The following is a 13,955-nucleotide window of genomic DNA, read 5'->3' as shown; positions in this document are numbered from 1 at the left end:
AAACATAACAATATGTTGGTTACCTTACCTTGTTGTGCCAAGCATGTTGCTTGCAACTGAACACATCCACGCCATCTCTTGAGGGACTCCAGTCCCTTTAACAGATCCACCTGTAATTAGAGACTAGCTAAAATACCTGTCAAGTACATGTTCATGAATCTAGCACATATCCACATAATTTCAAACAAAACCAAGGTTACTAAGACTTCCTATATGCAAAGCACTCATTCGTTGGAAATTAGGGTTTCCAAACATAGCCAAAGGAATTCTTGCCCAATTCCTTCCTTTTACCTCTTTACCTTGTTTCAGTTAAGTCTTAATATGTATTGTCACATCACCCAACTGTTAGTTATATAAACACATCAATTGTTACCTTGTCATGCTAATAGAAAGCATGTTTCCTGCAACTCTTCACACATGTCAAACACATGTCCCAAATATCAAGACAATCATATCTATCAATTTGAAATCAACCTTTACCAAGACTAACAATCATGTCATAATCCATTGTCAACTCATTGTCATTAGTCATAATGCTACAATTGTTGCCTACTACACTCAAGTACATATCAGTTGTCTCAATGCATATGTCTTAGTACAATCATCTTAAAACAAGATCGTTCCTTCATGCAATCGTATAGACTCATACTCTTATCATGCAACAAATCAAACATTCAACTATAAATGTACCATGTTAGATAAATCAACTAGACGATATAATAGACACCAAACACTATAGATGACATAATCAACAATGAAGCACAAAGTATATGGCATAAGAAAACTCATACCTTAATGTATCTCATGGGAGGCAATATTGTCTACATAATCAATCCAGATTAGCATGATATAACTTTACAACACATTAGCTCAAAGACGAATAAGATCATGATATCCATAATATCCACTAGCTAACATGTTCACAGCATAAACTCATAAACATTTGTCATTTATGTATGGAAATCACATATGTATGATCAGTCTAGATTAGTACAACATAATGTCACAAATAAGTCGACTCATACCTGATAACCATAACCATCTGCATAGGCCAATCTAACTTAGTATGATACATATAACATCAAGTATGATACACATAACATCAAGATATTAATGTAAAAACCCTAACCATCAAGACAATAGCATATAACAACAACAAGTTATATATCATGCTCATCAACAACATATAACCTAATCATAACAAGTTAACCTATAACATACTCATCAACAAAATATAACATATGACATAATCATAACAGTTAACCTCTACATTTTCATCGACAATATATAACATATAACACAATCATCAAGTTATTTAATATAAAATAATAACAACAATGCATATGACCATAGGATACCATCATTCATGACTATCTGACACATGTGCATATGAATACACTAATCAACTAGAATCTATCATGTATGTAACCATAACATCAAAATACATGTACATAAATCTAATGCATATAACCCTAATGCATATAACAATCCATTCACTTACATAGATGCATGCCCAACATCCAACTTGTATGACGACATGTTCTTGCCTCAAGGTCCAATGATGCAACTTCACTTTAATGATCTACATCTCCTACTCTATCTCAGCCAACACATTAGCATCATAACATACTAATATCATCATGATGACCTAATTGCATATAATGACCTTATAATGCATGTTTTACCTACTATACATGCATAACTATAACCAAGGCCACACATGTATAACAACTACATATAGACATATAGCACATGAGTACGAAACCATATACACATCATTCTAGCTAGGGTCTAGTCACCAATGCATGACCATATTAACTACACAAACCATGACCTCATGCATGACAAAAACGACCACATCACGTGCACTTGATCATATGTGAACACTAACATGCATAACAATGCATAATCAACCATACACACATGAAGACATTCTCCACGACAACACCTTCAACCTTCACATGGCGACATCACTACAACCATATCCAACACCATGAAAATGAAAAAATCATGTGGACTACAAAACAAGAGACACACATGAAACTATCATGAATTCATGACCAACACACAACCAAAGGAGAGTACAACCACGCTCTGATACCACTCTGTAACACCCTCCTCCCACATCTACCCAAGAAACTGGCTAGTCAAGGTAAACATGAGACAAAAGGCCACTATGATATGATTTGACCTCCTAATTCATGTTAAGGAAGTGGAACTGATGGAAACACACCATAAAGACATTCAACATCAGCGTCAGGACCCTCAGGAACCAATCCAACACCTCAGGCATCTTGCCCTTGGGTCCCACTAAAATTTTAGACAACTTAAGCCCTTGTCACTCTCATGTTATAGGCATGACAACATCCAGAAACCCAGAGTTACTCTCAGAGGCCTATGTGCTAGCGTCCATGGACTCTTCTCAGGAGACCTGTGCCAGCGTCCATGGACTCTTCTCAGCAGACCTGTGCCAGTGTCCCTGGATTTGAGCCACATTTTCAGGCCCAGAGCCTAGTTCACTTCCCAAAATTGAACCATCTCTTCAGAATAGTAAAATGACATGGAAATGACAATACTAAATAAAATATTTGTTTAAGACCTTGATTGGACCCCTACTAGCCATGACAGGAATTTCGTCAAACATATCATGAATATGTAAACTACAGATGTAAATAATATATCTGAGCATAGGGGTCTCATACTTATCTGAGATTCATGAAGCATTGATGCCTCAAGACAAAAATTGCCATTCCATCCATTAGGTCATAGATACATTGATCAGTCAAATACAAGTAAAACATGATGACAGCCGTACATAGCTATTTTCATAAAACACATACATAACTAACATAATAGCAATAGAAATACCAATGAAAGTACAACCATATAGACCACATATAATCCATCAAAATGCTCATAGAGATACAAGTAGAAATAACCTCTTATTGATGATGCAAAATCCAAACCCAAGATGGGACTTCCACATTCCATCCGACCGTAGAATGAATAAGCCAAATCTCTCTTCATCCATTCACCCTTCGTGCCATATTCCACGCATGAATGTGGGATCTCATAGAACACATCAATCAAAACTCATCCAGGGCTTCCAGAGGCTATCCACCTCAACAAATAAAATAGTGATTCCACCTAACAGTTGGACATCACAAAAAAATCATTATATTGGTCTCCATCCAAGCCTTCCAGGGCTTCCAGAGCATTTGTCCAACCAAGGCTTCCAGGACTAGTAACTCAACCCACAACTTTTACCGGGCTTCCAGAGAGTTTATCTAACTAGGACTTCTTGGACTAGTAACTCAACCCACCAAGGGCTTCTAGAACATTTTTACAACCAAGGCTTCCAAGACTAGAAACTCAAGTCAAGTTGTTACAGGGTTTCTAGAGTGTTTGTCCAACCAGGGCTTCCAGCACTAGTAACTGAACCTAAGCTAAGGAAACATGAGAACCAACAAAAAAAATCAATGAAAATAAACCCATAATCACCATGGCCATCCAGGAAAATGTAAGGCTGGGAAATCCACTATCAATCTAGGAAATCCTCCATGCCAATGACAGATGATGACCAAGAATCCACATGCATATGCCATGCATGCCAAAATTAGTGAAGAAATCATACATGCAACTCGGTACCTGCAAGCAAATCTAATGTAGTTGTTGATCTCGATGCCTTCTTGCACTTTCCTACTCTTTAGTTTCCTTCTTTCTCCGAGAATCCAATTATACCACACCCACCAAGAGTGCTCCAAGAAACTCTAAGTCCCTAATAGTATGAGAGAGAGAGAGAGAGTAATGAGAGAGCTCCAACACTAAACTGACCAAGCCCTGAACTGAACAAGTCCTACTCACTGATACTCATAAGCCCTCTTATTAATGAGGCCTCTATTTTCTTCATTTTCCATTATTTTCCTTTATTTTCCTCCTCACATGCAACATGTGACCTTTCACCTTCCTTTTCTCCTAATTTCCATTATTTTCATAAATAAAATGCCAACTAATGCCTCATGCCTTTCCAAAGCCTTAGCCATTTCCTTAGCCATAATAAACCAAATCAACACCCACTAGGATGTTCTTCCCACCATTTAACTTGGAATACATGTCCCATCAACCTGGCCTTTTACATATTTTTACATGGATTTTTAATGAGGGTTGTTACATTAAATCACTTCCACCCTCACAATACTGTGATCTCACCTAACCAGTACCAAGATAACAAAACCAAACTGAGATTGGATGCCTCAGAATTCCTTCACCATCCCTTGAGGAATTTTCCTATCTCCACCCACCTATTGAGGGATTCTTGGAGAAAACAATCTCCACCACAACCCATGGGATTTTCTTGAGACAACCTCAATCAGATGAAAAACATTTCGACAATCGAAAGCTCAACCAAGAATGAATCCCATCACACCATGGCTATCAGGAAATGGCAAGGCAAGACTAAAACCACAGTCAAACTAGGAAAACCCCATGCCAATGACAATAAATGAACCAAATACACACATGCATATACCATGCATGCCAAAACAAGGTAGGAAATCATACATGCAACTTATTACCTATAAGCATTCCTATTAAAGGCACTTCATCCTTGCTTTCCTTGTTCTTCCTTTGCTTTACTTGCCCTTCCTTCACTTGATCCTTTCTTTCTTTGTCCTTCCTTTTTTTTCCTTTCCCTTCCTTTGCTTGATCCTTACTTTCCTTATCCTTCATTTTATTTCCTTTCCCTTCCTTTGCTTGTTTTCTTTCCTTGTCCTTTCTTTTCTCTCCCTTGCTTACTTGATTGCTTCCTCCTCTTGGTGCTCTTCTCCTCCCTAAAACCAATTCCAAAACTAAATTAAAAAAAGGGCCCCAAACTGATGCTCTGAATCCTTTTTATTATTGATGCCTCTAATTTCTTCATTTTCCCTCTATTTTCCTTCAATTTCCTCCTCACATGCAACTTGTGACCTTTCATCTTCCTGTTCTCCTAATTTCCTTTATTTTCGAAAATAAAATGTTAATAATGCAAATTTTCCTTTTCAAAGCTCTTGCCAGTGCCTTTAACAATTTCCCCTTAGCCATAATAAACAACAAGTGATGCTCACTAGGATATTTTTCCCAACATTTAGCTTGGAATATGTGTCCCATGACCTTGGTCTTATTTTTCCTTTATTAACTTTATTACATGAACTCTAACCCACAGTTGATACAGACCCCTCCCCCTTAGGGGAACATTGTCCTCGGTGTTCAATGACACCTATGACCAAAAAAGCGCTAAAAACATAACATACTTCCCATGGAGCTTTATAACCCAGCTTGATGCAGTATTTACAGTGAACAACCTGCTCAAAGCAAAACCATCATGACAAACATGACAACATGAAAACCATACCTCTTGGAGCTTTATAACACAACTCATTGTGGAATTTACAACAAAAACCATACATAAATATGTAAATAAACTAAAAACTCATTTGCCTCCACCACAAAATAATTAAGGATACATAGCCTACATCTCTTCAACCATCTCCCATGTAGCTTCATTGGGCCCAAAGTGCTTCCAATGCACTTTAACTTTCTTGATTGCTCAATTTTGAAGCATGAGTTGTTTCCACTACAAAATGCGCTAAGGTTCTGGCTAGAATTCTCCTTTTGGCTCCACTTGCAATACAAACCAATGAATCACATCATTAACATCCTTTACATATCTTTTACACAATGAAACATTGAAAACATCATGGTCTTTCACTGTCGAAGGTAGTGCAAGTCTGTAGACCACTAGTCCAATCCTCTCAAGGATCTCGAAAGGGCTTCAATACCAAGGTGCCAACTTGGCACTTGAACCAATCCTCAAGAAGCTCTTCTTCGGCTTGATGTTCAAGTACACATGCTCCCCAACCTAAAACCCCCTAAATGCCTTGTGTTGATCTACATAACTCTTTTGTCTATCATGTGACGCCTTTAGATTCTTATTTAAAACATGTTTTTCTTGTTTCATCTATGCCAACATGTCTAATTCAATAAGTACCCTGATCACTAGATCACTCCAGTTGATGGGATTGCTACAACTCCACTCATTGAGTGCCTCAAATGGACTCATCCTCAATGACTCCTGATACCCATTATTGTAATAAAACTCCACCATTGGAAGATACTCCTCTCACATCTATTTTTGATGCATGACATACATGCTCAGCATATCCTCCAGCATCTTGTTGACCCTCTCTGTATGTCTATATGTCTACAGATGATAAGTTGTACTAAAGGCCGAACTTGTACCCAAACTTGCAAATAACTCTTTCCATAACCTAGAAGTGAACACAGCATCTTTGTCTACCACAATCTTCTGCAAAATACCATGTAACCTCGTGACTATCTCTTCAATAAAGACCTGTGCTACACCACTAGATGAATAAGTAGACTTAACCACTATGAAGTGAGCTACCTTGGTCAACCTGTCAACCAAAACCAAGATGGAATAATTCTTCTTCGATGTCCTCAACAAACTTGTAATTAAATCCATGGAAATGACCTCCCATTTCCATTCTGGATTCAGAATAGGCTGTAAGAAACCAGTTGGGTTCTTACACTTAACTTTTACCTATTTACAATACAAACATCTAGCAACAAAACTCCACCATTTCCTTCTTCAAATTCGGCCAATAGTATAACTTTTTCACAACTATCAACATCACCTGATATCCTAGGTGACCTGAATATGGCTTGATGTGAAACTCCCTCAATATAAGCTTCTTGAGCTCACTGTCATCTGGCACATAGATATTGGCCCTAAATCTCACCAAGCCACCTGTCGTGAAATGATGAGCCACATATTATTCACCTATACCTTGTTGTAACATGTGCTTAAGCTCCATGTACCTTCCATCTTGCTTTCTTACCTGTAAGATCCGATACTATATATTTGTCCCATACAAGCTCACAACTACAACATGGTTTAACTACACTCTCCTACTTGATCTTGAAGTAAAACTCACTAAGGGTAGCCAAACATCTAGTTCTCCTTCCATTCATATTTGGTTGGTCAAACAAGTACCTCAACCCACTGTGGTCGCTCATCAACACAAACCTACTACCAAGATGATAATGCCTCCACATCTTCAATGCATCAACGATCACTGCCAACTCAAGTTCACGTGTCACATTTTTCTGCTCATGCTCATTCAGTTTCCTTGAATCATAACATACCACATGTCCCTCCTACATCAGGACTCCAATAATTCCTCTCTTTCAAGCATATGTACATACCACAAACTCTTTATTCGGATCTGCAATATTGAGAACTGGAGCATTTTTCAACAACTGCTTCAACTATTTAAAACTTGTTGCACATTTCTCTATGCATTCAAATTTTTGTCCCTTTCTATGCAATGATGTAATAGCATAGAAAATCCACGAGAAGTTCTTGATTAACCTCCTATATTAACCTTATAACCCCATGAATGATCTAACTTCATCAACATTCCTAGAAGTTGCCCATTCCATGATAGCTCTAATTTTTTTCAGATCCACTGTTATGCCTTTCTTGGAGACATGTCCTACGTAATATACATTTTTCTAAAAAAAACTACATTTACTAAGCTTGGCATACAGCTGATGATCTCTCAACAATCTCAACACTTCTGCTAAGTTTTTAGCATGCTCTTCCTCATTCTTAGAATATATCAATATATCATCAATGAATACAATAACAAAATTTTCCAAATAAGGATGCAACACACTATTCATCAAGCACATAAAAGTAGTTAGAACATTAGTCAAACTGAAAGGAACCACCACAAACTCATAATTCCCATACCTGGTCCAAAAAATAGTCTTGTAGATGTCCTCATCTTTGATGTGTACTTGATGGTATCCTGATCTCAAATTAATCTGCGAGAACATTTCTTCCATTTCAATTTATAAAACAAGTCATCAATCCTCGGCTATGGATACCTATTCTTGATTGTCACCTTGTTTAGCTTCATGTAATTAATACATAATCTGAGAGTACCATCCTTCTTCTTCACGAATAATACTGGTGCACCCTAAGGCGATACACTTGGCCTAATGTATCCCTTATCAAGCATCTCCTTCAACTGAAAATTAAACTCCACTAACTAAGGTGTGCTCATCCTGTAAGGTGCCTTTGATGCTGGTGTTGCTCCTGATACCAACTCAATAGAAAAGTCCACTTCCCTATGAGAAGGAAAATCTAAAATGTCTACTAGAAATACATCTTGAAACTGGCAATAGAGGGTACCTCTTGAATATTTCTGCATCCTCAACATCCTTACCTTTATCACTAGAAATATTCACTACAAAAAATACACACCCTTTCCTGCAATTGCAATTTTATTGCATAGGTACAACCATCCTCCCCAATGTAGGCTTCTTATTTCCCTACAAGATTCTATTTTCCCCATTATCATCCAGGCACTCAATAGCCTTGCGATAACAATCTACTTTGGTTCTTTGAATGAACAACCAATCCATGCCCAAAATCATACTATATGATCCCAATGGAAGCTCATTTAGATGTAGAGATGTAGACATACCATTCAGATCAAATGTAGAAGCTCTTACCTAATGATGAACTCTCTTCTTAGTACCTATAGCCAACTGCACCAACTAGGACTTTGCATGCACTTATTTTCTCAAACCACACTTATCCACTAGGTCATGATTAACATAACTATAATTAGATCCAAGGTAAATCAAAATAGAAATAACTCGACCACAGAGCTTACCTTCCATCTCAATAATGGATGCCTGGTGATCTACCTACTTGCTGTCCATAGCTGCATAAATACAAGGAATGTTATGGCTCACATCCCCAACTATATGTGCCTCTTGAGAACTATAGATCTAAGGCCTACGACCCTAGTACAATGGAAAATCCTTCTTGCGATGATCTTTGCCATGTATCTAACATTACAGTGGTCCCCTACAATCACCTCTATTTTGTTTCTCTTGAGGCTACAACCCATGTTCTTTCTCAACTACATTGAACTTCCTATAAGGAGAAACATTTTCTTTCTCACTTGCATCATGAGGTCTTCCCCACTTCGGTGGTCACTTCCATTTAATTTTATCATTTCCCTTCAAATGATGCGTAGACTCAGTTTTACAGTTTGATTTCTCATAACAACGCTTAAGTTTCCTGATGGCTTCCTCCAACGAATGAGGCTCATGAAAATCAATATGGTCCCTATATGTTGTTGGAAAACCATTGATGAACCTATAAATCTTCGCTTTCTCATCCTTGAGGTAAGAAACATACTTCAATAGCTCTAGGAACCTGCTAATGTACTCATCATTTGTCATAGAATCCATTTGTAGCTAATAAAACTCTTTATCTTTGTCATCATAATATCTCTCATATCAGTACTTCTTAAAGAGTCTCTCAAACTCATCCCAAATCAGCTCTTCTTCTCGAATGCACTTGACATTATTCACATCTTCCCACCAAATTTCTGCTTTCCCTTTAAGACTAAAGGTAGATATTTTGACTTTCATATTCTTTGAATAGTTATGCAATCTAAAGAACTTCTTCATCCCCAACAATCATGCCTCTACATCTTTTGACTTCTTCATCTCTCCATTGAATGTAGGAGGCTTGAATTTCTTGAACTCCTTGGGAAGTACTCACTCCTCCTATAAGGATGATGACAACGATGATGGTGATGTGTCTCTTGGATTAGGAATTAGAACGATACCCATGCATAATGGTCCTATTGTCAGGTGTTTCCAATGATTTGCCACCTCTGACTATGTCTACTCTATCCAACCTGTATGATGTATCCTAACCAAGACCTACCACAATAGGCCACATTAATATTATCTTCCTATTCTTGACTAATCCTCAATTTTCCTTAGCTCTGCAAGTCATACAAACTTTAAAGGATCACTGCATTGACCTTTGATTGCTTTTCCTGAGCCCTTGAAATTATTTCGTGAGCCTCAACCAACCTGTCATTATTTGCCTTGCAACTTCTAATCTTTGCTCTCAAAATCCTCAATGTATCTTTTATACCAGGAGAATACTCATCTCCTTACTACCCAACTAATCTGTAGGGAGAGTCACGTGAAGTGTAGTCCACCATTTTCTTTTCATCTTTGATTTTGTTCTTATTGCAATCATGCATCTATATACGGGTACGTTTTCTAGCCTTTCTCCTCCATTGCAATGACGTCCTGTTTGGAGTTTGGATGGTGGGAGAGGGGGGAAATAGGAAGATCAATTGGGGGGTTGAGAATTGTTGGTGGCAAGGGGGGTAGGCAACTGGTAGAAATTGCCTGGTTCTTTGTTTATATCTTGCATCTGTCGAGTATTGCCTATGGTCTCTGTTGTGTTAACCCTACGCTATCTGGTGTAGAGAACCCAAGTTCTGTTAGCTGAGGTTGGTGTGGGGCTGGCCGTAGAAGGCATGTGAGCGATGGAAATGAGATGGATGCTGGGGGAATGGGGGAGCAATCAACTCGGCGCATAGGAGGCAGGCCATGCTATTGCAGCCAAAGCACTTGTTGGGAAAATGGGCATTCCCACTGGGAATATGGAAATGCCAGGGGCTTAGAGTGGAAAGTTGAGCATGACAAAGAGAGTGGCAACACTAAAATTCCCTCGGCAGAGAGGGAAGGGTTACCAATTACCGCTTGGAAATCTGATGGAGTGAGGGTGGGCTCACGAGTTTGGCTGTGGCAAGGAATGACTTACCTGACAATGACTGGAAGGTATTGGTATAGAGGAGGGGAGCGATAGAGGATTGTTGGAGGTAGACCCCCTCTGGGGATTGTACTCTCAGCCATTCTGGCTCTGACCCCAATAGGGAAAGGGTTGAGGAAGAGCACGGCGTGGCTTACCTTACTGAAAATGAAATTCAGGGAAGGAACCAAATTATAATAAACTGTTTTAGATTAATGAACTTTCGATGTGAACAGGTCTCCTTAATTTATGATATAGATCGACCTACGAGAGGTCGTGGGCGTGGAAAGAGGGGACCTGCCCCTTGAAAGAAGGGGGGAATAAGAAGACTGGACACGGACATGGAAGCCTTTGGATATATCATATCAGAACTACACCTTGTGGACATGCCAACAATTAATGGTGTTCATTCCTTCAATAATAGAATGGGAGGGATACATCAGACCACTTCACAATTGGATAGGTTCTGTTATCACTCAGGTTGTTCCCTAAAGTTGAAAGAAAGGGAATACGGCCGAGGTAACCACAGACCAATCTTTTAGATACAGATTCTAGCTAATCTGCATCCATAGAGGGCTCTATCTTTATGATTTAGCTTTGTTTTGAGGTATATTAGGCTAGTTATGAAGTGCGAGGGTTTTGTTTTGAGTTTGGTTGGAGGAATGGGGTTTCAATAGAACAGTGAGGTAAAACTGAAGAGTTTCAGTCCATTGGGCATGATGAAGTCAAAGAATGATAGCTTCCTGGATTAGGTTTTTTATCAGAGGAGGTATCACAGAGCAAGGTACTCAAGTATGGAACAATTTATAGGTTGAAATCGGATGGAATGGAGTCAATTGGGTGAAGGGAAATTAAGAATCCTTCATCATATTTGATAGAGGGAAAATGGATGGATACTGTTGAGGAGAAATTAATAATTACTTAGCAAATATTCAAGATGAAAGAATCAGGGGAAATAGGAGCAATTAAGAATTTACTATTTATTCTAATTCCGAAGAAAACACAGAAAATAACAAAGATTGAAGACAGAGTGCAGTCAAGCAAATTCTGAATTATTCTTTTTCTTTATTTTTGAGATCATAAAACATAGATGATATAATAAACATAGAAACTGTAAAACACAAGTTAGAAGGGACTTATTGATCCATAAGATGATTCAAGAATTCTGTAACATGGTCCTCAGCGTCAATTCCTCGTTCATTAAGCCAGACAAAAATGGTTCCAATAGCCTTTTATTCCAGAAAACTTCAGTATTATAGTCAGAAACTAAGAACACCCACCAACCAACCCCAAATACTTCGTCTGGGGGGTATTTATACAAAAATGTCAAAATATCTGATAGAAATAATATTTGGTGATGATTAATGCGTTTTTACAAAGATAGAGACAGACAGTCTCGAAAACAGGGGAACAATAAATTGATGCAATAAATTGATGTTGTGCTGGCTGTTCCATCTTTATGAGATGTATCGGAGGAAGGTGCTGCGAGTCGGTCTATGGCCGTATTCCATTGATACTTTGTGCTGGTTGCTCCATCTTATGTCGGATGTTCTTCAATTCTGATGTGATGTGCTTTGACCCGCATGACTCTGATTCATTTCTGTTCTCCGCATTATAGTAGATGGTCCAAAATTTTCAATTGACCAAAGATACCAAAGATAAGTTTATAGAATTTCTAACATACTTTGCCACCACTCCGCTCCTGGTAATTTATGTCTCTGAAGCTTCCTCAAAGTTTTGTTAGTCTTTGTGTACCTGAAGAAATTAGGTGGGATGGTGAACAGATGCTTCACCTCATGCTCAATGTAGAACAAATTTTCCAGGCTATTGTAGAGGGCTTGGCCAGATGGAAGTGCCTTCTCTCCTGAAGTACTTGATGATGTATTAACTTGATCAACAACATATGTATTCAATTTAAGTACATAGTCTTTGTGTTTCATCAATGATCATTACTTCCCAAAGGACTTGGCAAACCTTTTTTATGCAAGACTGTAAACTTTTCTGTGAAAGAATTAATCTCCACCTGCATGTCCTGGCACCTTCTTTCCAAATTTTTTATTAGATTTCTCATGGTTAGAAATCTCTTGATGTCTAGAATGGTGTCTGTTATGTCTCTGATTTCTAGTGCTTCCAGTTCTTCGCTGGTCTTGGTGTTCAAAAAATGTATCAGCCGGTTAGCTTGTTCAGGCATCTGTCCTAATAAAGCTCTTGTTTTTTGAATCTCCATTTGGGCCACTCTTATTAAGTCAATCTGTTCATAAATGATTTGGATAGACCTCCACACATCACTAAGGGATTGATTGATGTTGGTCCACAAAATTCCTCTGATTTCTGTTAGAGGTTTATCCAGAGAGAGATCCTTTTCTAATGCTCTCACCTTGTTCTCCAATGTTTTGACCTCCCTTGTTTTCTCTGCCACATTCATTTTGGATTTATCATAATTTCTTTCCACCTTTGCCAATTGCTCTTTGACCAGTTTCAATTCTGATACTTGCAGCTTTAATTCTTCCATGGCTTTTATCAGTTGTTTTGTACTCATAGTAGTATTGCTGCTTGGTGTTGTTGCTGTTGTTGTTGTTGTTGCTGAGGTACCTGTAATGATCTCTGTTGTTGATACCGGGACAGTGGGAGGCAATGTTGTTATAAGTGTGGAGGGGGCAGTAGTAACTGTTGGGGCTACTTCCAGTGGTTGGGAGGTCGACTCTCCCTGCTTTTCTTGTATAGCTTTCTCGAATGCCTGCTCTGTCTCACTCAATCTTTCATTCAGTCTCATGAGTAGGTCCATCATGTCCTCTTCAGATTTTTGTTGTACAACTTCTGCAGTCTGTGGATGCATAGAAGGAGGCAGTTTCAGCTGTTTTCTGAGGGCAGCAATGTCCTCTTCTTTCTTCTTCATCAGTGCCTTTATGCCTTTGGCATCTTTGGGATCATGTCCCAGTTCAATGATAATCTCTTCTAAGGATTTGATCATGTTGTCCTTAGCAAGAGAAGAGGCTTTCTCCAAATCTAGTTGAGCAGAGGTATTATTCAAGGAGTTTTGTAATTTATGAGCTAACATAGCTTTATCAGTCAGTGTGGAGTATACCATTTCTCCAGTCTATTTATGCAGCTCAATTTGGTCCATTCGATGAATATCCTTGGCCAAGACCTCCATATTTGTCCTAATATAATCAGCTGCTAATTGTGGTTGCTGCACCTTGGGCTTGAAATAACTATGATCATTTTGCCCTCCTTAATGTCATAGGCAGACATCAAC

The 13,955-nt window shown here is 38.5% G+C and overlaps 1 pseudogene; it reads left to right on the top strand.

Moving 5' to 3' along the window:
- Positions 1-10,444: 10,444 nt before the first annotated feature.
- Positions 10,445-13,955, top strand: part of LOC149161058 (uncharacterized) — a 47,323-nt pseudogene continuing 43,812 nt past the window's right edge.

The sequence above is a fragment of the Pinus tabuliformis genome, chromosome 5_2 (assembly GCF_031772625.1).
Source record: "Pinus tabuliformis cultivar Carrire ecotype Pingquan chromosome 5_2, CPIR1, whole genome shotgun sequence".
NCBI lineage: Eukaryota > Viridiplantae > Streptophyta > Pinopsida > Pinales > Pinaceae > Pinus > Pinus tabuliformis.
The sequence above is the reverse complement of the archived record's forward strand: the minus strand, read 5'-3'. Positions and strand labels throughout refer to the sequence as shown.